This window comes from Prionailurus bengalensis, chromosome C1 (genome assembly GCF_016509475.1).
Source record: "Prionailurus bengalensis isolate Pbe53 chromosome C1, Fcat_Pben_1.1_paternal_pri, whole genome shotgun sequence".
Classification (NCBI taxonomy): Eukaryota; Metazoa; Chordata; class Mammalia; order Carnivora; family Felidae; genus Prionailurus; species Prionailurus bengalensis.
The window spans coordinates 139,805,253-139,833,231 of NC_057345.1; the positions used below are offsets into that span (position 1 = coordinate 139,805,253).

The 27,979-nt window shown below is 34.6% G+C and overlaps 1 protein-coding gene and 1 pseudogene across 3 annotated transcripts in view; one reads left to right on the forward strand and one right to left on the reverse strand.

Annotated features, from left to right (window-relative positions):
* MBD5 (methyl-CpG binding domain protein 5) overlaps window positions 1-27,979 on the forward strand; it is a 447,015-nt gene that overhangs the window by 149,593 nt on the left and 269,443 nt on the right. For all 3 annotated transcript variants that reach the window (XM_043576637.1, XM_043576639.1, XM_043576638.1), the window contains exon 2: window positions 21,483-21,576. The gene's annotated coding sequence lies outside the window, so the exon portion shown is untranslated. The remainder of the gene's footprint in view (window positions 1-21,482; window positions 21,577-27,979) is intronic.
* Window positions 3,635-4,557, reverse strand: LOC122481316 (annotated as a pseudogene).

Genomic DNA, 27,979 nt, shown 5'->3' on the forward strand with positions numbered 1-27,979 from the left:
CATAATTTTTCTTTGTCTCAATTTCCTCACACATACCCACTTTAATACGTGGCACTGGTATTTATAAGCTACCTCGATCACTTTGTAATAAACAGAGACAGATAAATAAATAATCATTTTACAATATGATAAGTCTTCCTTTCAACACAACTGTAAGCCATTATCAGAGATAAAACAGAGCAGTGCGGAAAGATGGAGTAAAGCACTAGACAGGTTCAGGTTCTAGCTCTGCAGTTTTCCAATCAACAGCCAGAGCTTTGACCTCTCTTACTCTCTCAGTTCTCTCATCTACTAAATGAGGATGATAACACCTATACCCTAAGATTTTGGTGGTGATTAAATCACCTTTTATTTGGGAAAGTATGTGACATAAACCAGAAACTTAGTTAAATGTTAATTGGATCCAGGTCAGATTTTCACAAGTTGAGAAAAGAAATTTTATTTTGTCCTTTTGAAACCTGTAATCCCTGTGGTCAAATTGTTATAGATTTTCCCCGTCACTAGGAATATGAGTCTAGGTATTGTGGACTCACAGCATCTGATTTGTGAAGGCATAACAAATGCTGTCTTTGTGCTGTGCTAATGCTGTATTCCTCTGGAGAGGGAGGCTTATTCCTTGAGCCTCCATGTTGCCTCTATGCCAGTAGACACCATCCTTGGCAAAAGGAGGACATTCTCCCAGCCTCCAAAGCAGGAACAAAACACATTTTGTTACAAAAGCTGTGCTAGATATTGGATTAATTTATTGTGGTTTCCCCACTCCCCCGAAAAGCTATTTTATTCTTAACATAAGCAGTTGTCTGTTTTTAAGAATGCAAGCATATTCACTATATTATTTATTGAAAATGGGTCTTTTTCCTACCCTATGACCCAGCAGTAGCACTGCTAGGAATTTACCCAAGGGATACGGGAGTACTGATGCATAGGGGCACTTGTACCCCAATGTTTATAGCAGCACTCTCAACAATAGCCAAATTATGGAAAGAGTCTAAATGTCCATCAAGTGATGAATGGATAAAGAAATTGTGGTTTATATACACAATGGAGTACTACGTGGCAATGAGAAAGAATGAAATATGGCCCTTTGTAGCCACAGGGATGGAACTGGAGAGTGTGATGCTAAGTGAAATAAGCCATACAAAGACAGATATCATATGTTTTCACTCTTATGTGGATCCTGAGAAACTTAACAGAAACCCATGGGGGAGAGGAAGGAAAAAAAAAAGAGGTTAGAGTGGGAGAAAGCCAAAGCATAAGAAACTCTTAAAAACTGAGAACAAACTGAGGGTTGATGGGGGGTGGGAGGGAGGGGAGGGTGAGGGATGGGTATTGAGGAGGGCACCTTTTGGGATGAGCACTGGGTGTTGTATGGAAACCAATTTGACAATAAATTTCATATATTGAAAAAAAGAAAGAAAGAAAGAAAATGGGTCTTTTTGTCACGTGGATCTAGACTAGTTTGTGATCTTCTCCCTGTCAGTCTTTATTCTGAGCCAAATTTTTGAAGACTATAATTTTCTTCAACCTATTCCATGTCCACACAAAAACTTCTGTACCCAGAGGACTTGTTAATGAAGTAGTGTGACATTGTTGCTTAAAACTTTGTATAGATTGATGGAGAGCCATAGAAATGCTTTTCTCATATTATTTACACATAGTTTTGGGGAGAAGTGAAAAACAAAAACAGGAGAAGGGAAAGAGCTGGATTAGAATGCTGGGTAATTTTTTAAAAGATTTGTGTTCATTTCCCCTCTTTTCCACAATTTGCTTGATTTTAGAAGGTATGACTTTCAGAAAATAGCTCTATCTTTGAGACTCATGAATTGTAAATTTTAAAAATTAGAATATTTCAGATATATTTCATATTATTGAAATTGATAAGAATAGTCTAAGTTATAGATCTTAATATATACCCATAATACAAACATCTTTTCTTGACTATTTTCTTAAGAAAATGAATTAAAAGTAGAGATACACAGATTTGAAATATGTTCATATTGGGAGGTGGTGCAATGCTAATAATACTTCCCACAAATATTATTTATGTGAAAATGTGTTGTGGAACTCAAGTAAAAAGCTCTACAAATTGAAAAAAAAACCTGTTAATAATTATTCAAAATTATTTTTGTAAAAGAAATCTAAGAAGAAATGATGAGACTTGGATCCTAGCCCTTTTATCACTATGACCTTAGGCAAGTCAACCTTTTAGCTCTGTTTCCTCTTCTTGAAAATGAAGGCAAAGTCTGGGGGATTGCTAAGGTTCCTTCCAGCTGTAAATATCTATTATTGTTATTACAATTTGATAGGATAAGAAATTAGGTATGCTGTACATAAAATAATTGTTTTACTCAAGAGTTATTAATAGTATAGAATTTTATATTGCAAATTGATCTATTTAGACATATAAAAATTTGAGAGGTACCTGGGTGGCTTAGTCGGTTAAGTGTCGACTTTGGCTTAGGTCATGATCTCACAGTTTGTGAGTTCGAGCCCTGTGTCCAGCTCTGTGCTTCCTAAATGTTTACTACTTTATGCACTATATTTCTTTACCAGACTTACTCTTTCTGAGACAGAAAATATTCTCCTTAGGTGACTCTCTTCCTCTTCTTATTTCCTGTTAGCTCTCTCCCCCGCCCACCCCAAGCACTTTCCCTGTGTGTACACACTGAAAGTAAGTCTGACAACCACACAACCCACAAATTGCAGAGGTGCCCTGACAAATTCCAGGCACTACTCTCTGCAGTAGAAATAGGCCAATGCTTGGCAACTATCTAGTGAAAATATAATTCAGAGGAAATAAATGCATGCATAATTGTCCCAAATGGTATGTATGGTTTATAGCCTGCACAGTTTAGGGGGGAAATGTCATTTTTTCACTTACACACACACACACACACACACACACACACACACACACACACACTTGTTTTCCACCTTTTTTTTTCTCTATTCTCTGCAAAAAAATAATCGCAACTACAAATCCATTTTACAGCTATAAATATTAGTCTTGGGGACAGATATATAGTTTACATACACTTAGCTTTTTCACTATGTTTAGCTTTTAAAAGATCATTACTCTTGAATAAATCCACCTTAGTGGGAAGTATGTGACCAAAGATGCCCTTATCTGGCCCACAGGACTCAACACTTAGCCATCTAGTCTGTTGTAGCTATCTAGTGGCTGCAAGCACTAATCCAGCTTGCAGAGTCAAGATCCAGAAATAAGAATCCATCAGCTTGGCATCCCATTGACCAGAGGAGCTCTGGAATTATGGTGAAGCTGGGACCTAGACCTGAACCCTTCTAGTTGGCACCTATCACCTGACCTTGAGAAACATAAATGCCATGCATGCACACTCTAAGAACAGATTGTAAGATTCAAGTCAGACAAATACTGAGAGGAACCAAGAAAGGCTTTAAAGATGAGAAAGAATTCAAAATTGAGTACAAAAAAATTGTACTTGGGTTGAGTTTAATCCATAGTTCATTTTTTTTTTTGTAACATGTGCCTTCAAGTTGCAATAGGAATATACACATTTTACTTAGATGATGATTCATATCTTTTGTTCTGATGGGTGTTTGTCCTTGCTCTGGTTTGGAACAGTATAGGGATCTATAAGGAGGATTTCTTTTTAAAAAATGTAGTTTATTTATTCTCTCATGAAAAAAACTGCACAATCACCACAGTTAAAGTCACCGTACAGTCTTTACTCATGTTGTCCAATTTCCAGCTCACTTGTTGCTGGCACCAATATTGGCTTTCAATCCCCTTGACCTTCTTCATTCTGTTCTTGCGTTCCTTTTGCCGTTTTCTTGACATCTTGTCTTCTCACACAGGCCATGTCTTGCAAGTCTATGTTTGGGTTCATTTTTCTTTGCATAATCTAAGAAATCATAAATCATGCCAAAGCCAGTTGTCTTGCCACCACCAAAATGGGTTCTGAATCCAAATACAAAGATGACCTCTGGTGTGGTCTTAAATTTTGGCTAGTTTTCCCCAAAATGTTGTCTTAGGTATGGCTGCCTTTCTAGGGTGAAGAACATCACTGACCACTTGTTTCTGCTGAAGTAGTTGTTTGGTCATGAACTTCCTAGTCCATATAGTTACTGTGTCGTTCATGATGGCATCCGAGCTTTAAGCAGCTGGGAAGGAAGAGATTATTTCCTGAAAAAGTTAAATCACAGGCTGATATTATTCCTTGAGCTTATACATGTTTCCTAGTGTATAGTCCCATGCTCTTGCTTTGTTAGCATTTTATGAGAAGTTATACACTCTCAGTAATACTTAAATATTATTAGCATACCTTATACTTACAGGTAAAACTGGTTTACCAAAATTTTACCAACATTCAGGGCTAAATTTACTTTGTCAGAATGATCACTGTGGTGTTTGGGGGGGGGGGGTGTCTAATAGATTTGTTGTTGTAATAGTTAATGTGGTACTGTTTTCATACACCCTTGTAGCCTCTTACCATTTTGTGCACATCAGCCTTCCAAAGGCCAGCACCTCCATCTAAGCCATAGGACTGCCTCTGACCTGCTAGAAACCACTGGGATTAGACTGTAAAGAGTGACTAACAGGTTTCAGCTTCCTTGGCCCTGTCTTAGACAATTCTGAGACCTGTATCTTATACCATTTGCCAGTTTCCCCCAGAAGATGAAGTTTCAGTTGGCTTCTGTGATAGCTAGCCTAATGGTGTACCCTATATTAGCTGCTTGCCCTTCTCTTATCACCTTCCCCATTTCCTTGCCAGTTCTTCTGAACCTCCCAAATGAAAAAAAACCATGTATACTCAGTTTTATTCTCAGAGACTGCTTCCTTAGAAACCCCACTAAGACAACTACCTAATAAACCCAAAGATAAGAATCCTTCCCATTTAGGCTGGTATTATTTATTTTATACTGTTAATGATACGTTGTTTAGAGTAAATGGACAGTTATAAAGATGATCTATTTGAATTTGAGGCTGAAAATATATAGTATGATAGATTCCTTTTAATTTTTTTGTGACTTAACAAAGTTTTGTGAGTTAAAGGATCTCACACAGTCACCCTTACATTAAGACTCTACACATAATTTTAAAATACTGAAGTCAATATATATAGTAAAGTTTAAAAATGGAAGTAAGGAAAAAATGCTTTTTAACCAAAAAAATTGAATATAATTCTAACAAAAAATTCTGTGAGATCTACAGTTTAAACTAAAACAAATCTTAATACCCTTAAAATGCTTAAATATAAATATTTAGGGATGCCTAAAATGCTAAAGAATTTAAAATAGCAAAGTAATAAGATTCTAGGATATTGAAAAGTAGTTTTTGGAGCATTTAATATACCAAGTAAATAAAATATTTGACAGTCACCTTGATACTAAAAGTAAAATGTAACAAAAAGCTCAAATGAAAATATTACAAATAATCTGAAAGTACTAAGAACATTAGATGGAAACTATTTTTGCACACCAACAACTGAATTTAAAGAGCAATCTTTCAAAGTAAGAAATGGTCACAGGAAGAACTCACAGAAGTCTCAAGGATAAACAGAAGTACTAGGTGTAGTCTGAAGAAGATGGGGAGTCAGGCAGTAGCTGAACTTAATCTCCATGGAACAAATACACCCATTCTCTTGATCTGTGGGAAAGGTGCCAGACAAGAGCCTGGTCACTGTTGATAATTCAGACTTGGGAGCCCAGGTCAATACAAGTTGGCCTTGGGCCTGTTTGCAAACTGTCTTTAAAAAGACACTTCCTCTGAAAGAAAAAGGAGAAACCAAGCTCATGTAAGGGACTCCAGACTTTCTGCTGCATTTCCCATTCCTTAGGTAATGTTTTGTAGAAACTGATAATAGATACATAAATAAGGAAAGGAAAGGTAATTCAGGAGCATTAGCTGTGATGAAGAACCCATGATAGTAGTATTTAAACCTTTGAGGGTAGACAGTCTGTATCTACACAAATCTAATCTAAGGCTGCTTTTCCTCAAGCCACCAGGATGCAAGATAAATTTGGTATATTTTTTCATCTTTTGCTGTTTGATTTCTATCACAAGTTGAGGAACTACCATGTGATTTTTCTCTCAATGGTTTGATTTTTTAAGTTTTTATATGTTTTATGAATCAGACAACTCCAAAGACAATACAGTATAGTGATTAGGAACAAACGCCCTTGGGCCTGGTTGCGTAGGTTGAATGCTGGCTCTGCCACTTACTAGCTACTATAACCTAGAGCATGATACTTTACCTCTCTGTCTTGGTTTCCTTATTTGTTATGTGGGTGTGATAAGAGCATACAATTTCATAAGGTTGCTCTGAGGATTAAACCACTTAAATGTAAAATTCTTAAAATAGCACCTAGCATATATGAATACTCAATAAGTTTTTGTCCATGTATGAAAACAGCATATTGTAGATGAAATTAGAATTTATAAAATTGTTGAGATACGTTACTACTTTTATGTAATGATCATTGTGAGGAAAGTGCATTCTTAATTACCAGACTACCGATTTCAAAAATGAATGTTTGAAACATGACCCATTTGTGAGGAAAGGACTGCAGTTTTGCTTGTTTTTCCATGTAGTATTTACAGTTGACCTTGGCATAACCCAGGTTTGAACTGTGTGGGTCCACTTACACACAGGGTATTTTTCTGATAAACACAGTACTGTAAATGCATTTTCTCTTCTTGATGATTATCTTAATAACATTTTCTTTTCTCTAGCTTATTTTATTATAGGATACAGTATATCATATATTTAAAAATATGTTAATTGGCTATTTGTAAGGTATTAGTTTATGGTATTAGTAAGACTTCTGGTCAACAGTAGGGTATTGGGAAGTCAAGCATTATATGTGGATTTTTGACTGCATGTAGGTTTGGCATCCCTAATCCCCTTTGTTCAGGTGTTAACTATACCATGTTTGTTTGTTTGTTTGTTTGTTTTTTCAACGTTTATTTATTTTTGGGACAGAGAGAGACAGAGCATGAACGGGGGAGGGGCAGAGAGAGAGGGAGACACAGAATCAGAAACAGGCTCCAGGCTCTGAGCCATCAGCCCAGAGCCCGACGCGGGGCTCAAACTCACGGACCGCGAGATCGTGACCTGGCTGAAGTCGGACGCTTAACCGACTGCGCCACCCAGGCGCCCCTATACCATGTTTCTAGTAAGGTGAGAGGAGAGTAAGTGGTATGCCTACCATTGCTAATAGGCACTTTATGTTATTACACACAATCCACAATAAGCTCTACTAAGTAGTTAGTAATAACTATTTCAGAAGAGGAAGTTAAAATTTCAGAAAAGACCAGTGACTTACCCAGGCAGTAGTCTGTCTGACTCCAAATACAAAGCTTCTGCAACTATCCCTGTTTCATTAACAGAGGAGAGATTTGAAACATAACAACTGGTATGGCGTAGGCACTAGTTTGGGTGGATCTAAGGGTCTTATAGGCCCCCAGCTCTGCCAGGTCTTATCTCCTAAGGGGTTAGAATATGGATAAGTCTGCTTGGTGGGAGCGATGTCCCTAGAGAAGAGTACATGGGGAGAGGAATAGAGAGTAGTGGCCATTTTCTAACAAGTATGGAAGCCTTTTACTATTTAGTATGTTAACAACTGGTACAGCAACACTGTTCGTTCTGACCAAACATTAGATGTATAAAAATTAATTTTGATGCATCTAATGTTATAATTATGTATATAAAAATTTAAATACTATGTTAATTTTTGGGTTTTTGTTGGTTTTTATAAGACACATTTTTAGGATCAGGCAAAATTGAGAATTCTTTCCTTGAAATTTCTGCTAAACTGTTATATAAATATATGGTCGTTTTTCACTGATTGATCAATAGACAGTTAAATAGATTGCCTTTATTTACAGTCAGCCATTTTTTAAAATTATGAACTTGCAATATATGGTAGAGGAAGTTTTTACCTTACAGTACTTGGCCAAAAAATTTATTAAGCTATTGTAAATATCATAAAGGACTTTGTTGGTTTCCTTCTCTTCCAAATGTGAATTTGCTCTCATTTATAACCTTCCTCTTATTATATCTTCTTTATCAACATCCAAGAAGAATAAAACAGTGATGATTTTTTTTTACCTAATAATCTACACAGTATATGCTCAAATAAACACATAATCTCTTAAGAATCTGGGAGCAACAAAAATCACTTATAGTGTTTATTCCTCTTTCACCTTTTTTGTGTGGTAGTAAAATTATTTGAACTATAGGTTTTAGTCAGTGAATACATTGTTTCTTGGTTTGTATTGCAATGTTTCATAGAACTAAATGAACTAAATGAACTAAAATGAACTAAATGAACTAACTCTAGTGCTTTTAGTTTAAACCATGAGAAATTTTCAATCCTCAGTCTTTTTTGAACAATAAAAAAATTTCACCTGGTTCAATCAAAAAGAGAGGCATCCCAACATATTGAGATTTTTTTTTATTATTTTCTATATGAATCAACTGAATATTTCATTTTATTTTTGCTTCAATTGCTCTCTGTTGCAATGAACCTGTCAATAGGTATTTTTAATTGTTATATATTTAACTTTTACTGAACATGAACCTACCATACTGTTTTACTTCCTCACACTAATTTGCAATTCACTATAACAAGTTAAAATTCTATGTTACGTATATTTATCTAGGGGACATTTTATTGTATCTGTATCTACAATAGTATCTACAACTATATTTTCAGTGCTAAGGAATCATCAGAAAAAGTCACAGCATTATAAAGGCCAGCAATATAAGGAACATTTAATATTTGATTAATTTTAAGTAGCATTTTAAGCTTAAAGAGAGAGATGGTATTAAGACTTAAATCACTCTTACAGAGCAAAATGACCTATAATGTTTTGGTTCAAACATTTAAGTAGTTCTTTTTCTGCATAGTCATTTAGGTTCATTATAAACACGGAGAAGATGGAGCAAATCTCTGCAAATTCTTCACATTTTATATGTATAGTTATTTTTTCTGTTGCCTTTCAAAGATCTAAAATGATATTCCATTTATTTCTTGTGTATCTCAAAAAAGAAACTTGACAAGGCAATCCTTTAAACATGTAAACAAGAGTGACTCAAACTCTTTTTGGTTGCACTTGCTCATATTTAGATTTCATTTTTTGATTTCTCAATTATCTTTCACTGAGTCGAAAATGACCCCATCATTATTTACTTCTGGAGGCAATTTGTGTAATCTAGACATCTTTTTCTGTTTATAGGGATTTTATTCTTGTGTCGTTGTGTTATTTTCTCTAATAAACCTCTTCATTATTGGCAGGTTGGCATAGTACCGAACTGATCTTTGGTAGGATTTGAAATATGCTTTTTTGGTAAAGCTATTTCCAGATATCATAAAATCAGGCATACTACTGGCTCATAAAATTCCTCATGTAATATGGTTTCTTTTGCTATTATGAGTGCCTGCACTAAAAATCTGCAGAAAGTCAGAGCCTGATGTTTCCCCCAAACACTCGCTGGTGACTTTGATACTCTGGTCACACTAACCTCCTTTTCAGACATCACTAAGGATGATACTCCTATTCTGTGCATTTATGTGCATTTTCCCTGCTTGTCATTTTTTTATTTTAATGCGTTGACATGTGAGGATTTCATCTCCTTGCACGGGGTTCTAACATCTCTCCCTGATATCTTTTTGTTTTTATTGGAAATCATGGTAGAATTTGATTTTCCCAAGATGCAACTACTTATGGCTTTTTTGTTCATTATCCTGGGTAAAGTCTCTTCCCTTAGGATAATACTGAAGGATTTGTTTCCATGAATGAAGACCCTTCATTTTGGATGGTTGTTTTATTTTGTTTCATTAATGACTTGAAAAATCACTTTAGCTGAAGTATGCATTACATAAAAAAATTATGCCATAAATACTGGAAAGAGGGTATTTCCATATAATAGAACATTTAAAATGTCTTACAGCATAAATTTGATATTTTCTGTAAGCAGTTTATATGCTGATTTTTTAAAAAAATATTTTTAATGTTATTTATCTTTGAGAGAGAGAGAGAGAGAGCACGAGCAGGGGATGGGCAGAGAGAGGGGGAAACACAAAATCTTAAGCAGGCTCCAGGCTGTGAGCTGTCAGCACAGAGCCTGACACAGGGCTTGAACTCACAAACCGTGAGATCGTGACCTGAGCTGAAGTCAGTCGCTTAACTGACTGAGCCATGCAGGCACCCCATATGCTGATTTTAATAATCTATAGCTGCATTTTGAAGCTGCTTATTTTAAAAATCTTATGAAGACAGTTTTTAGTCTGTATGCACATACTTTAAAACTATATTAAAATTATTTACATGTTAATTTAAATATATCTTTCCTTTAGTTTCTTTTAAATTAGTCTTAATTAACAAGTACTAATTAATAAGTCTATCATATTTTATTAGTTTTTAACTTACCTGATTTTCTTTTGTTTTTATACAGAGTTCATCCTTCTTTAAATATAATTTATTGTCAAATTGGCTACATACAACACCCAGTGTTGTATACACCCAGTGCTCATCTTTTTTTGAAAGAAACATTTTTTTTAAGTTTATTTGTTTATTTTGAGAAAGAGAAAAAATGTGAGTGGGGGTGGGGCAGAGAAAGAGAGTCCCAAGCAGGATCCACACTGTCAGCACAGAGCTGGGCACAGATGCTTAACTGACTAAGCTACCCAAGCATCCCAGAGAACATCTTCTAAAAAGAGTTTCTGAGTTCTGATTCAGTATTTTCTAATCTCCTACAACACTCTAGTAGTTTATCTCATTCAGTACAGTGGAATCACTTGAGGCTTGTTATTATCTTTGTTACCACCATGTAAATAAAGCATTATGGTTTATATTTAGATCTGGATTTCTTTTTAGGTATTGAAGTAGATGTATGACAGCTTCATGAAATTTATCTTTATGATAGTGTTTTTCTTTAGGATTATAGTGTTTTATGTATCAAATGCCCCCAAATGTTATATCATAGCACCATTAAAAACTTGAAAGTGAAGCTTCTTTAAGCACTCTTAATTTTTGTGAATGAAAGTAAGACCCTCTCTCTTTCTGTCTCTCTCTCACACACACACAGAGTTACAGACCCATTTTCTGTTTCATCATCAAGAGAAACATCATTTTGGTGGGGGGGCTCAATTCTAGTTCTTTTGCAGTTTTTTATTTGGTGCTATGAATTTTATTTATTTTTTAATTTATTTATTTTAGTTTAAATCCAAGTTAGTTAACATATAATATAATAATGATTCCAGGAATAGAATTTAGTGATTCATCACTTACATATAACACCCAGTGCTCATCCTAACAAGTGCCCTCCTTAATGCCTATAGTCCATTTAGCCCATTCCCCCATCCAACACCCCACCAGCAACCCTCAGTTTGTTCTCTCTATTTAAGAGTCTCTGATGGTTTTTTCTCCCTCTCTGTTTTTATCTTATTTTTGCTTCCCATATGTTCATCTGTTTTGTATATTAAATTCCACATATGAGTGAAATCATATGATATTTGTCTTTCTCTGACTGACTTATTTCATTTAGCATAATACACTCTAGTTCCATCCACATTGTTGCAAATGGCAGGATTACATTCTTTTTGATCGTGGTGGCACTTCCAAGGTTTTGTTTTATTCTTCATGTTGGCCTGCCATCAATTTATAACAAATAACATATTTAGTTAAATATGTTAGGGGAACAAATTTCTGACTGATACAAGTAATGCCTGTATCTATAATACTGCTTTAGAATTTAAAAATATTAACAATATCCTGTTAATATTTATGAATTTCTGTTGTCTGTCTCCAAAAGGGGGCAGTGCAACTTTGGTATTTGACTTAGGAATGCCTTTTTTTTTTTTTTTTCAAAGCATTCTCTTGTTTGCTCATAAAATTTCTTGTGATTTTTAATCATAGATTCATAGAATCATGGAGTTGGAATCAAGGTTACCATGTTTCAGAAGGAATTTAAGCATACCCTCTGATGTTGAAATTCCCCCTTTGATATCCCCATCTCTTGTCCGTAATTCCATCTACCACCTTACCTCGTTTTATTGTGCTCCACAGATACGTTTTTTTACACTTTGAAGGTTGGCGGCCACCCTCCTTTGGGCAAGTCTTTTGGCGCCATTTTTCTAACAGTAGTCACTTTGTGTCTTTGTATCACATTTTGGTTATTCTTACAGTATTTCAAAGTTTATTATTATTATTATTTTGTTATGGTGATTAGTGATTATGACTTTCTGAAAGCTCAGACGATAGCATTTTTTAGCAATAAAGTATTTTTTTAATTAAGGTATATACATTGTTTAGACATCATGCTATTGCACGCTGAATAGACTACAGTATAGTGTAAGCATAACATTTACATGCAGTGGGGAAACAAAAGGTTCATTTGACTCACTTTATTGTAATATTTGTTTTATTGTGGTGATCTGGAACCAAACCCACAATATCTCAGAGGTGTATGCCAGTACACTTTTAGCATAATCCTGAACAAAGAAATCAACAGGAGTTATCACTGTTGCTTTTTTCTCTCTTCTTTTTTGTTTCCTGTGTAGAACTTTTTAGCATTAAAATATTTTATTTCCAGCATTCTGGAAAGGTGGGCAACTGCTGTTAATGATTATAATGAGAAAAAGAGGAACATGAGGTTTTTAAAAAGAAAATGGAAGCGATGTCAGTGGTAGTGATTTCTAAAGACGCTGTGAAAAAAATAACAGGGATATATTGCTAGAAATGTCTCATAGAGACTACTGAGTCAGGAGTCAGAGAGGCAAAAGGCAGAACCTGAGAAGATATATAACATCAGTAACATCCTAGTCATAAACTTTTAACATTACCAGCATTTAGAGCAAGGCAGAGAGCAAGGTCATTAGTGTATTTATTATTTCTAAAAGTAAAATAGCTTTATAAAATATAATAAATGTATATGGAATAGCTTTGTAATTTATTTCTGTAACACTGCCATAGAGGAAATCCTTGAAAAGTTCTGGTGCATGAAAGAATAAGTGGAATGATTTTTTAAAATGTTTTTGTTTTATTGAATATAAACCTATTAACATAGACCTTCATATTTACATTATTTTAATCACCAAACCCCATTTGTTTTTCTCTAGAACATACTTATTTTCTCAACCTTAAGTTGAGAGATCCTTAGTGGTTTTCAAGTACCTTATTTTTGAGGTTGGGAGAAGCTACATAGAATTAGAGTAATAAATGGGTTGCTAACCCATTTTCTATGTCCCAGCCCTATTAGCTCATTAATTGTCTATCAACCAACCCAATAGGATAACCAGCATAATGAATTTGTTATTGCCAGAATATTTATATGCATGTTCTTGGTACTATATTTGCCAAAATGTTGTACTTAATTCTTTCTATCCAAAAATGTCAGCTCTTAAAGTGTTTGGCATGTTAGTGTACCCAAATATCACTAATTGGTATTTCCCAAATAATAGATGTTATTAAGGTGGTCTGTCAGAACCAAATTGATAATTTATTCCAGTGGAAGAGGTCTTTTTCTAATGAAAAAGAAATGCTACTTACTCTTATACCTTGGATAGCCTGGTTATTATCAACTTTTATAGAAAGAACTTCAGTTATGTTGGACTCTAAATATAGTTTCTTAACTGAAGCCAGGTCATCTGGGCAAGTTGCAAGAGGGCTAAAGGCAAGGCCTAATTTAATGGACAGGATTTCAAATTACCTATGGTTATTTGTTTTGACACTGACTGGGGTGTATCCAATAAGAGTCTTTTATGTTGTTGACTTAAAAATAGAATGGTTGTGTTAAAACCATAAATCAAAGTTATGCAAGGTCCACTAAATACGTGATTGGGAATAAACCTAATAATGGACTTAACTGGTACTAAGCAATGCTTAAATATGCTCAGGCTAAGATTATGCTCTATGACAAACAGTTGAGAAAACAAATCTTCCATTGATTACATGATTAGAACTCTTGTTATACTGAAGAAATATGGAAACAAAAAAAAGCAGACATGGCTTAAAAATATTTTTAATTATTTTAATGTTTGTTTTTTATTGAAATAAAATACTTTGTGAAGTTTTATTTTATTCCATAATTTTTTGCTATGATCTGTTTCCATTCAGCCACATATGAAATTTGTGAACTAGAATTTTTTTAAGTTTATTTATTTATTTTTAGAAAGAAGGAGAGAGAGAGAGAGAGAGAGAGAGAGAGAGAGAGAGCACATGAGGGACAGGCAGAGAGAGAGAAGGAGAGAATTCCAAGAAGGTTTTGCACTGCCTGTGCAGAGCTTGATGTAGGGCTCGAACTCATGAACCATGAGATCATGACCTGAGCTGAAATCAAGAGTTGGACGCTTAACTGATTTAGCCACCAGGTACCCCTAAATTAGAATTATTTTTAAGTCACCTGTTAGAATAAATGGGATCTTGAGGTCCACAGTATTGTATACTGCTAATACTATGAGAGTAACCACCTATAAAAGTTTAGGTTTTGATATAGTTCCATAGCTCAGGGAAGTGGAAAGCATGTTTTCTTCCTGTAAAAACTGCCATATTTCAAATTTGGGAGTGCAGTAATATTTTAAGAAGGTATAGTTTTTCATTAAAAAATTTCTAAGGAGTTAAATCCATGAATATGATATCCCATTACTGAACCATACTTAATGGATCTTAATGTCTTTAGACTCATAGAACATCACATTCAAATCAAGACAGGGTTTTTAACATAAACCTTTAGTATTATGCTTTATTATGTAAATTTTACAGATTTTATTCTGTAAATTGTACAGAAATAGAAAGTATGTAACACTAAATGAAGACTTTGAAATCATCTTTTTGTGAGAAGAAGAGTTGAAGTGGACCTCCGTGGCATTCTCCTTTGAGTGGGAAATCTCAAAAACCTTGGAAAAGGGTGGAGGGTATAAGGCAGAAATTTATATACAGATACATTAAGTAAGGCTTCCGGAACTACTGAAGATTTTAGTTTAATGTATAGTGCCTTTAAGAAATACTGTAGGGGCGCCTGGGTGGCGCAGTCGGTTAAGCGTCCGGCTTCAGCCAGGTCACGATCTCACGGTCCGTGAGTTCGAGCCCCGCGTCGGGCTCTGGGCTGATGGCTCAGAGCCTGGAGCCTGTTTCCGATTCTGTGTCTCCCTCTCTCTCTGACTCTCCCCCGTTCATGCTCTGTCTCTCTCTGTCCCAAAAATAAATAAACGTTGAAAAAAAAAAAAGAAATACTGTAGATAATTGTAGACTGCATGAGTTTGAAATCTAGCTCTGACAGTTATTAACTGTGAAAGCTTCAACAAGTTAATTTCTCTGTTCCTCAATTTCCCTATCCATACAATATAGATGATAATAGTACTTCTTAGGATTGTTGTAAAGATTAAATTAATTAATGATGGTTAGAATTTAGAAATCAATAAATGTTAGCTCTCATTACTGTATTTCAAAGCAAGGAAGAAGTGTTAGCAACTTTAAAAATCTTGGATACATTTATTGTTTATTATCTATAAGTTTGTATTTTTGGTCTTTAAAGAGTAATCTGTATACATTGAATTCTTTTGTGATATATAGAGTATTGTGCTATTTATAGAGTTGTTGGTTCTTATTGAAGTATGTAGTTTTTCTTTTTTTTTTTTTTTTAAAGTCTTTTTTTCAACGTTTATTTATTTTTTTTGGGACAGAGAGAGACAAAGCATGAACGGGGGAGGGGCAGAGAGAGAGGGAGACAGAATCGGAAACAGGCTCCAGGCTCTGAGCCATCAGCCCAGAGCCTGATGCGGGGCTCGAACTCACGGACCGCGAGATCGTGACCTGGCTGAAGTCGGATGCTTAACCGACTGCGCCACCCAGGCGCCCCGAAGTATGTAGTTTTTCTAAGGAAACACTAAACCATGTTCCCTAGGACTTCTGTGTTACATGTATTTAAATAGAATTTAATTTACTTTTTAAATGTTCTTTTTTTAAGTTTTTATTTAAATTCTAGTTAACACACAGTGTTATACTGCTTTCAGGATAGAATTTTGTGATTCATCACTTACAGCACCCAGTGATCATCCCAACAAGTGCCCTCCTCAATACTCATCACCCATTTAGCCCATCCTATGCCCACCTCCCATCCATCAACCCTCAGTTTGTTCTCTATATTTAGGAGTCTCTTATGGTTTGCCTCCCTCTCTTTTTCCCCCCTTCCTCTATGTTCATCTGTTTTGTTTCTTAAATTCCACATATGAGTGAAATCATATGATATTTTGTCTTTCTCTGACTGACATGTGTCACTTAGAATAATACCTTCTAGCTCCTTCCACATCATTGCAAATGGCAAGATTTCATTCATTTTGATGTGTAATATTCCGTTGTGTGTATGTATATGTATATGTATATGTGTATATATACATATATACATATATATACATATATATACATATATTTACATACATACACACCACATCTTCTTTATCCATTCATCAGTCAGTGGACATTTGGGCTCTTTCCATAATAATTTGGCTATTGTTGATAGCTCTGCTATAAGCATCAGGATGTATGTATCCCTTCAAATATTAAAAAAATAATGTTCATTTTTCTTTATTCAGTTGTTATTATTAACAGCAATTATTATGCCATTACTCTCAGTTGCTATAATTACCTACATCGTGAGACATTAAGAGAGTAAGGTGCAGTAACCTCAAAAGTTCTTGCAGCTTAGGGAAATTACAATGTTTAAATCATTCATAGTTGTAAAGTATACTAAGGAGAAAAGCTGGGTGCTTCACTCAATCACTGTAAAATGCTATGCTCAGTTAATGGGAAGACCAATAAATAAAATCATCACATATTTATTAAATGCTTTCAAGCTAGGGCTTGCTGGGAAATTATAATTTAGTTGAGGGAATAAAGCAAACATGCCAAATCTTAAAAATAAAAGATAGAGATAAAGGACCATAAGTGAGTACCTGATTAATTACCTAAGTAACTTGGCAATAATTAGTGTTGGAAGTCAGAAAAAGAAAGAAAGCTTTTAGTGTCTGGTTCATGGAAATTTCCTTCAAGGAGGAAGCAGTATTTGAGCCAAGTTTTGGTTGATGAAGAGATGAGAGATAAACAGCAAAAGGCATCTGGGGTCAAATAGTAAAAGATCATGAGTCTTGCCAAAAGACATTGGAATTTCATTGCATAGCTATAAACCAGAGGCAAACTTGCATCCGATCCTGCAGATTTGAGAGGTGGCTCTGTGTTTGTGAAGACATTTAGGAAGTCCATGACTGTTTACTAGCTATTAAGCAGAACTAGTTCTGGGAAAAGAATCAACTTTAGTCATAAACTGAAGATTGATGTGAACTTAATAGGAAAACCTGAAGTAGTTAGCAGCACATGCATGTAGAAAGAATACTTTATTAGGAGCACCTCCATACTAGGTAGATAAGTGAAAATAATTATAATTTTCTCTAAAGGTTTAGCAGTTACTGAGATCATCATCCTTATTATGTATAGCACAGACTTGGATATTCACCTCTGTTTATTAGACTTTTCTTTTTCAGAAAGAATCTACAGAGTATGTGCATATGAATATATTATTTTTATTACAAAGTATTTCTGGACTTGTTTTAAAAGAATTTTCAAGACTAAAATGTTAACAGCCTATTTCATCTTATTTTTAGTAAGCTATGTTAGTGTGTGTGTTGAAGGAAATGACTCAAGACTTTTTCTTTGAGAATTTGTTGCTTTGCACTTAGAGCAAATGATAGTAGAAGAGCTTATTCCCCACTGCTAAGTTAAGGCCAAAACATTTTTAATTCTGAGACATTGTGGGCATGTTTGTAATTATTTATGTAGTTTGGGGTTAAATTGTCATTATAGAATAAATTTAGTTTTCTCTTTTTTGCCATAGTATTTTGTTGATTACCTACACAGTTTACTTAGGTTAGGAGGATAGCACAGCTTACAAAATACATTACCCATAAACATTATTTTAGCTTATCTACATTGATTTATTGCTAAAGTCCTATTTATATTTTAAAGTTATTTCTTATCCAGGATGCCTCAGGATTATCTTTTAAGATTAGAAATATAATCTTAGAGGGTGCCTGGGCGGTTCAGTCGGTTAAGCATCAGACTTCGGCTCCTGATCTCACAGTTCATGAGTTTGAGCCCCATGTTGGACTCTGTGCTGATAGCTCAGAGCCTGGACCCTGATTCAGTGTCTCACTCTCTTTTGCCCCCTCCCACTCACAGAAGGACTGATACCCTTCCTTAATGCTTTTTAATTTTTTTTTTTTTTTAATTTTGAGAAAGAGAGAGAGAGAGCAGGGAAAGAGAGAGAGAATACAGAGCCCAGCACAGGGCTCGAACCCACAAACCATGAGATTATGACCTGAGCCAAAACCAAGAGTCCATTGCTCAACCGACTGAGCCACCCAGGTGTCTCTCCTTCTTAATACTTAAAAACAAACAAACAAACAAACAAACAAACAAACAAAAACCCTAGGCCCCAGCACCACACCATACCAGTTAAATAAGAATATCTAAGAAATATACCAAATCTCAGTATAGTTAAAAGTGTCCCGAATATTTGTTAATGTTTATTTTTGAGAGAGAGAGACAGAGCACAAGTGGGGGAGGGGCAGATAGAGAGGGAGATACAGAATCTGAAGAAGGCTCCAGACTCTGAACTGTCAGCACAGAGCACAACATGGGGCTCAAACTCACGAGCCCTGAAATCATGACCTGAGACCATGACCCGAGCCAAAGTCAGATTTCAACCGACTAAGCCACCCAAGCACCCACCCCCCAAGTATTTTTAATGTGCAGCTGTAACTAAGAAACTACTCTAATGAGAGATCTACAGCAATGAGCAAAAGGATCGTGTAATTGAATCCAAAAACTATCGCTGTTTGGCTTGGGAATCCATAATACTCAAAATCACATATTCGTATGGCATTATATCCTTCAAATCCTTGTTTCCCTAACTGCTTGTCTTAGGCTTGTTTTTTAAAAAAATCAAAGAGAGAATAAAATTCTTCTGTGTGTGTTTATGTGTGGCCATTTTTTATTTAAGTATAATTGACATATTTTTCATTAGTTTCATGTGTACAACATAGAGATTCCACATTTGTATACATTGCAATCACTACAATACATCTAGCTACTATCTGTTACCATACAAAGTTAATACAATATTATTGACTACATTCTCTGTGCTGTACATTACATTCTCAAGACTTATTTTTTTTCTTTTCAAATTTTTATTTAAATTCTAGTTACTTAACATATAGTGTAATATTGTTTTCAGGAGTAGAATTTAATTTCATCACTAACATATAACACCCAGTGCTCAACACAACAAGTTCCCTCCTTAATACCCATCATCCATTTAGCCCATCTCCCTGCCACATCCTTCCATCAACCCTCATTTTGTTCTCTATCATAAAGTCTCTTATAGTTTGTTTCCCTCTCTCTTTCTCCCCTCTTCTTACATGTTCATCTGTTTTATTTCTTAAATTCCACATGAGTGAAATCATATGGTATTTGTCTTTCTCTGCCTGACTTATTTCGCTTAGCATAGTACACTGTAGCTCAGACTCTTCATTGCAAATGGCACGATTTCATTCCTTTTGATGGCTGAGTAATATTCCATTACATACATATGTAACGCATCTCTTTTCCTATGTTGCATTTATTTTTTGAGAGAGAGCATGAGCCAGGGAGGTGTAGAGAGAAAGGGGTACAGAGGATCTGAGGCAGGCTTTGTGTTGACGGGCTGACAGCAGCAAGCCCAATGCAGGGTTTGAACCCATGAACCTTGAGATCATGACCTGAGCCAAAGTTGGATAATCAACTGACCATTCAGATGCCCCATATACCACATCTTCTTTATCCATTCTTCAGTCGATAGGCATTTGGTTCTTTCCATATCTTGGCTATTGTTTATAATGCTGCTATAAACATCGGGGTAAATGTACCCCAATGAATCTGTATTTTTGTATCTTTTGGATAAATATCTAGTAGTGCATTTGCTGGATTGTAGGTAGTTCTATTTTTAACTTTTTGAGGAAACTCCATACTGTGTTCCAGACTGGCTGCTCCAGTTTGCATTCCCACCAACAATGCAAGAAGGTTCCCCTTTCTCCATATCCTCACCAACATCTGTTTCTTGTGATGTTAATTTTAGCCATTCTGACTAGTGTGAGGTGGTATCTCATTGTGGTTTTGATTTGTATTTCCCTGGGGATGAGTGATGTTGATCATCTGTTCATTTGTCTGTTAGCCATATGGATGTCTTCAAAAGTATTGATTCATGTCCTCTGCCCATTTCTTCGCTGGATTATTTGTTTTGAGTGTTTAGTTTAATAAGTTCTTTATACATTTTGGATACTAACCCTTTATCAGATATGTTATTTGGAAATATCTTCCATTCTGTAGGCTGCCTTTTAGTTTTACTGATTGTCTCCTTCACTGTGCAGAAGCTTTTTATCTCCTTAAAAAATGTTTATTTATTTATTTTTGAGAAAGAGAAAGAGAGAGAGGATGGGAGAGGGCCAGAGAGAGAGAATCCCAAGCAGGCTCTATGCTGGCAGCTCAGTGTGGGGCTTGATCTCACGAATTGTGAGATCATGACCTGAACCAAAATCAAGAGTCAGATGCTCAGCCCCTGAGCCACCAGGCTCCCTGAGAAGTTTTTTATCTTGATGAAGTCCCAATAGTTCATTTTTGCTTTTGTGTCCCTTGCCTCTGAAGACATTTCTGGTAAGAAGTTGCTATGGCTAAAGTCAAAGAGGTTTCTGCCTATGTTCTCTAGGATTTGATGGTTTCCTGTCTCAAATTCAGGTCTTTCATCCATTCTGAATTTATTTTTGTGTACCATGTAAGAAAGTGGTCCAGTTTCATTCCAAAATCATATTCTTTTAGGAAAGAACATTTTGTTTAGATAATCCTAATTCTCAATTAGTGGCAATTTCTCTTAAAAGATCTCTGAAAGCTTCCTTAGGTTGGTGTTTATAAAGTACTGATTGGGCAGTTTAAGTAATATTGACCTTTTTTATGAGGATGATATTTAACTAGTTGATCTCTTTGATTTTGGCATTTATAAGCAACTCAGATATAATCAAGAATATATTTTTGTGATCCATTTGAGCAAGGAAAATATTTCCTGGGGTAGGGCTATGTTCATGTAGAACCTCAGAATCAATGTATTTAAAATTATATTTCTTAAAAATGCTCATAGAAACTTGGTAGCCAGATAAAATTAGGACAATGGAAAGCACTAAATTTTCTGGCATGAATCAAAATATATGTTCCACAAAACTTTCTGATTCTTCTAAATGGAAAGATCTCATTATTACTGGTGTTTATTTATATAAAATATGTCCTATGAGATATGCCTCCCCTTGTCCAAACTTAATAAAATCATAAAGAATAATTTTTACATCCGCTTATATGTTTAAAATAAACAATATTTATAACCACAAATTCATGATATTTTCTTTTGTTTCTTTTTTAGATGCTTATTGAGGATGCCAGTTTCTGCATATGGGAAGTAGATATTGAAGGTTATATGGTTTACAGACAAGATCTTTAAAATATAGATACTCAAGGTAAGTAATAGATACAACCTCATAAATCATCTCATTTAAATGGTTAGGGTTTCAGACTGTACTTTGACTTGCTAAACTCGTTTTATCACTAGCCCTATCTAAGTGACTTCAAAACCATATTCATTCATATTCAGACACAAGGTGTTATGCCCTAACACTATCATGACAGGAAGTGTCATATGTCATTTATAATAGGAAGTGGATAAAATTGATATATTATTATGGAAGTGTGCAAACCAATTAAGAAGAATGGAGAAGAAATGAAGTAGCTTCCATTAAATCTGTGGGCTCAACTCAGTAGAGTTTAATTTGGAAGATTAAACAAAAACTACTATTCACTGCACTTTCTTCTGAATACCATATTCATTAATCAGTTCTTTGACTACATTAGGAACATGTTCTTTAACCACTCCAAAAAACTCTGTCATACTTTCAAATACTCAGAGTGTTACCTCTGAATACCAAATCTCCTTTCACTATTTCTTGAGTCCCCAAAGATTTTTCTTTACCTACCATATCCTTTCAGTTAACATGTTCTGTCCATGCCTCCCATGACTGCTTACATGTTCACATTATTAAGTATATTTCCGAATATATTTTGGTACAGTTTTCAGTGAGATATGAGGCGCACAAAATGTTAAAAAAGAAAAAAGTATTTTAAATAATGTTTCATGCCAGGCAGTTACCATGTAACCTTAGAGACTATGTGACCAGTAAATGGGACATTTTTGTTCAGCTCTAGAATCCTCTCTAAGTGGAAATAAGAGACTGTAAAATCTAATTTTATTGTATCTTCAGAAGAAATAAATATGGATTTTGAAAAGTCCTAATTTTTAAATATCAGCACAAAATTTTGCCTGTGAAAAAAATCTCCTTTGCCAAATGTGTGAACGAAATAAAACAGTTTACAGCCTCTGCTGTGGAAATTTTTTCCCTTTGTTCTGTTTTTCTTTATTCTTTTAGAGTGCAACTACTTTAGAGTCTATTTTTTCCCCTTAATTTGTGGGTAGCAGCTTATTGATTTTGCTAGTTTTTTGTGATGAATATTATTATCAGAAATGACTTATCTTGAAAATATAAATGACATTACTTACTTCTAATTCATTTCTATAGTTAACATATGGTGAGTTGGTTCCTTGGAACAGCTATTCAATTGTTTTCTGAATTATAATAATTAGACAATTATTTTTATAGTTCCTCCATCTCCACAGTCTTAAACCAGATCCTCTCAATTAAAGAAAAAAATAATAAGGAGTCTTTTTTTTTTAAAGGAACTTTTGCATAAGAATAGAGCTAAACATGCTCCTCAGTTCATTGCACGCTGTCATCATTGGTCCATGCAAAGCACTTATTTTATTTGTTTATACATATTCTTTTATTTTCATTTCTAGTCCCATGCTTCTGACCTTGACCCATAGGAAACCATTCTGACAGTCATTATAATAACTACTGCACCATTCTCTTTTGTTTATATGTATTTTCATAAGGCATTGCTTTTATATACATGTATTTTTTAATATTTTAAATAGAAAATTTAAAATAAATTAAAAAAAGAAGAGAATATGTTATGAATCTTCATGGGCCCATCTCTCAGCTTCAGCAGTTATCTCACAGTTGGGCTTGGGTTAATTATATCTCTACCCTGCCCCCTGCCCCATTTTATGTGTATGAAATTTTATTATGCGTAGATGGTATTGTGCTATGTATTTCATTTTCTTCCTACTATTTTATTTTAATTAACCTTAAGTGTTTATCATTTACTTATATTGTCATGTTTACATCGCTTCTAACTGCTGCATAGTATTCCATCGTTTGTAGCTACCATGTTTTAACTACTTGTATTTCCCAGTGATTGCCATCCAGACTTTTGTCACAACAAACACTGCTATAATGAACATTATCACACTTGCTTTATCGTGGACTTTGCAAGGATTTCTTTGGGATATATATGCAGGAGAACAATTGCTGGGTAATAGGATACATGTTTATACTTAACTTGACCAAGTTATGCCAGTTGCTCTACCAAATAAAATACTTTGGTCCACACTTTCACTAGCAGTAACCTTCTCAGTCAGTCCTGCCAACCTTAACATTATCTAGCTTGCTAATATTTTGTGCTAATATTATGTGCATAATTTTATAGCTTATTATTTTAATTTTAATTCCTCTTATCAATAATGAGTTTGAGTACTGCTTCATATTTTTATTGGCCTTTTGGCTTCCCTTTTCTGAAATTGTTTGTTCATACTCTTTATTTTTCATATGGGTTCTTTTGACTAATGTTCTTTAAGAGTTTGTCATAGGTATTCTAGGTATTCATTTCCTATTAGTTTTAAATATTAAAAAATATCTGCATCCCATTTTTTTCAACTTTTTAATCTTGTGCTTGATATTCTTTGAGTAAACATCAATATTTAAAACTTGATTAAAATATTTTCTGGATGTATATCATTTGTGTACAGAAATGCTACTGATTTTTTGAAAATTGATACAAGTTCTAACAATGTTGCTGAACTCTCTTATTCTTAATAGATTGTTCTGTTGTCTAGAAAAATGATCATATATCAATTCCAAAAGTGATAGTTTTCTCTCTACCCTTCCCATCCTCATACTTTTACTTTTTTCTTCTTTCTAATACCTTTGATCAATTCATCTGGAACTAAACAGTAGTAGTGACAGTGGGCATCCTTATCTTATGCCCAGTCTTAAAGAGGATGCATCTAGTTTCTCACTTCTCACTGACGTATAATGCTTACTGAAGGTTTTTAACATACAACCTTTACTAAATTATGAAAGTTCTTCTATTTCTAGCTTCGTATGCATAAATAGCTATTGAACCCTATAAAATGCTTTTTATGCATCTTCGAAACAATCACATGACATTTATCCTTTGGTATATTAACGTTGTGAATTATATGAATAGAATTTCTAATGTGAAACCATCCCTGTGTTTCTAGTGATCATGGTGTTTTATTTTTAATGTTATTTTATTTGGTTAGCAAATATTTTATTTAGGATTTTAGAATCTACAGTCCTAAATGAAATGTGCTGTAATTGTTTTCTCTTTATTTTCCTTGTCTGACTTTGCAATTAAGATTTACACCAGCCTAATAAAATAAGATGGACAGCTTTTACTCTTTTTCTATTTTCTGGAACAACTTTACAAGATATGAATTTACTGTTTCTTTAATGTTTGTTAAAACTCATAATGTTTAACTCATGTTAAAACTCATGGAGTGCCTGGCTGGCTTCATTGGTAGAGCATGCAACTTTTGAACTTGGGGTTATGAGTTTGAGCCCCATGTTGAGTGTAGAGATTACTTAAAAATAAAATCTTTAAAAAAAAAACCTATCTGGTTCTGAGGATTTTTGTGAGACTTCCATGAATGCTATTTATGTCTTTAAATACTTTTTGATCTATTCAAGTTTTTTCCTCCCTTCTTCAGTCTTCTCCCAAGGTACTGATGACACCTGACGGTCTCCCCACCTGCAGACATAGTCCAGACTCACTTTCGTAGGATACACCTAGACAGCCTCAATCTCCACATCTAACTGAGCCATATGATAATGGTCACCCCCCTTTTGAACTGATTAGAGCTTCAGTTTTTAACCCTGACCAATGGGCTCTGATCTGCCCAGTCTTGCTTCACTTAAACTCCCATTGCCCCATACCTAAATTAATCCTATTGTCCATTAGTTTTCTACTCTACCACAAACAGAAAGTTTGGTTAGTGATACCCTGAATTGAGTTCCTTCTATCCCCTACTAAAGTTGTTGCCATACTCTGGTTACATATGTCAAGGTTATATAAATGGTAAATATTCTGCCAAAAAAATATGTGAGGTATATAAGTTCAGGGTAGGCATGTGTTGGGAAAAAATCAGCAGTCATCTGGTCTAATGTCCTTTATAGTATGTACCAAATGGTAGTTAACTCTAGAAGATACTCACTTTATCCCTAGAATTTGAAACTTCATAATAACCGTGTATTATTAAAAGAAAAATTAAAGTTATTTCTACTTACAAAAGGAAGAAGTAGAGATTATAAGCAAGAATTTCATATACCCACTAACAACAAAACACACTTTCAATAAAAATATAATAGTTATCATAATTTTTTGATACATTTAAGTGTTTCTACCATCTTATTTCAGTTTTTTTCCACACACTTTGTGTATCTTTTTAATTTTTTCTTACTTAAAAGTGTAGTGTTTATATATCTTCCCTAAAAAAGATTCTTGTACATTCTGACATCCTGTTGTCTCTCTCACCTTCCCCAACTGCATCATGTTGCTACTATCTACTTTAAACAACAAAATATTGCAGTCAATTTTTCTCTTTTTCTTTGCTGCTATTTTTAAAGACAACAAACTTTACCAAGGTACTCTATCAGCATTACTTTGTGCATCATCTTTTTAATAAGTGTAGGGTTCTTTTTTCTCTTTTTCCCTTTAAAAATTTTTAAATTTTAATTCCAGTACAGTTAACATACAGTGTTATATTGTTTTCATGTGTACAATATAGTAATTCAGCAATTCTGTACATTACTCAGTGCTCATCACAATAAGTGTACTCTTAAATACAATAATAATAATAAGTGTACCCTTCACCTGTTTCACCCATCCACCCCACCTACCTCCCCATCTGGTAGCCATCAGTTTGTTCTCTATACTTAAGAATCTGTTTTTTGGTTTCTTTCTTTTTTTGTTTGTTTCTTAAAATTGCACATATGAGTGAAATCATATGGTATTTGTCTTTGACTGACTTACTGCAGTTAGCATTATACTCTTTAGATCCATCTATGTTGTTGCAAATGCCCAGACTTCATTCTTTTTTATGATTGAATAATATTCTATTGTGTTTATTCACCATTTTCTTTATCCATTAACCTGTCGATAGACACTTGGGCTTCTTCCATATCTTAGCTATTGTAAATAATGCTGCATTAAGCATAGGAGTGCATATGTCTTTTCAAATTAGTGTTTTCATATTCTTAGGCTAAATACCCAGTAGTGGAATTACTGAATGATATGGTATATAATTCTATTTTTAATTTTTTAAGGGATCTTCATACTGTTTTCCACAGAGGCTGCACCCCAGTTTGCATTTCCACCAACAGTGCAAAAGTATTCCTTTTTTTTCCATATCCTCACCAACACTTGTTGTTTCTTGTTTTTTTTTAATTTTAGCCATCACGACAAGTGTAGGGTGATATCTCATTATAGTTTTGGTTTGTATTTCCCTGATGTTTAGAGATGTTGAATATCTTTTCCTGTGTCTGTTGGCCATCTATATGTCTTCTTGGGAGATATGTCTGATCATGTTATGCCCATTTTTCAATTGGATTATTTGTATTGAGTTGTATCAGTTCCTTATATATTTTAGATACTAATTCTTTATTGGATATGTCATATGCAAATATCTTCTTCCATTCAGTACGCTACCTTTTTCTTTTGTTGATTGCTTCCTTCACTGTGCAGAAGCTTTTTATTTTGATATAGTTGCAATACCGTATTTTTGCTTTTGTTACCCTTGCCATAGGAGACATATCTAGAAAAATGTTGCTATGGCCAATGTCAGAGAAATTACTGCCTGTCCTCTCTTGTAGGACTTTTGTAGTTTCAGGTATCACATTTAGGTGTTTAATCCATTTTGAGTTTATTTTTGTGTATGGTGTACGAAATTGTTCCAGTCTTATTCTTTTGCACATAGCTGTCCAGTTTCCCAACACTATTTGTTGAAGAACCTCTTTTTCCCATTTCATATTCTTGCCTCCTTTGACTAAGATTAATTGACCATATAATTGTTTTTATTTCTGGGCTCTCTATTCTGTTCCATTGATCTATGTGTCTGTTTTGGTGCCAGTACACTGTGTTGATTACTATAGCTTTGTAGTGTATCTTGAAATCTAGGATTGTGATTCCTCCAGTTTTGTTCTATTTCTTAAAAAAAAATTTTTAATGTTTATTTATTTTTGAGAGAGAGAGACAGACAGAGCATGAGCTGGGGAAAAGCAGAGAGAGAGGGAGACACAGAATCTGAAGCAGGCTCCAGGCTCTGAGCTGTCACCACAGACCCTGACGCGGGGCTCAAACCCACAAACCATGAGATCATGACCTGAGCCGAAGTTGGACACTTAACCGACTGAGCCACCCAGGCACCCCCAGTTTTGTTCTTTTTCGAAGTTGCTTTGGCTATTTGGGGTCTTTTGTGCTTCCATACAAATTTAGGATTGTTTGTTCTAGTTCTGTGAGAAATGCTGTTGGTATTTTGATAGGGGTTGCATTAAATCTGTAGGTTGCTTTCGGTAGTATACATATTTAACAGTTTTGTCCTTCTGATCCATTAGCTTTGAATATCTTTCCATTTGCTTGTGTCATCTTCAGTTTCTTTCATCAATATTT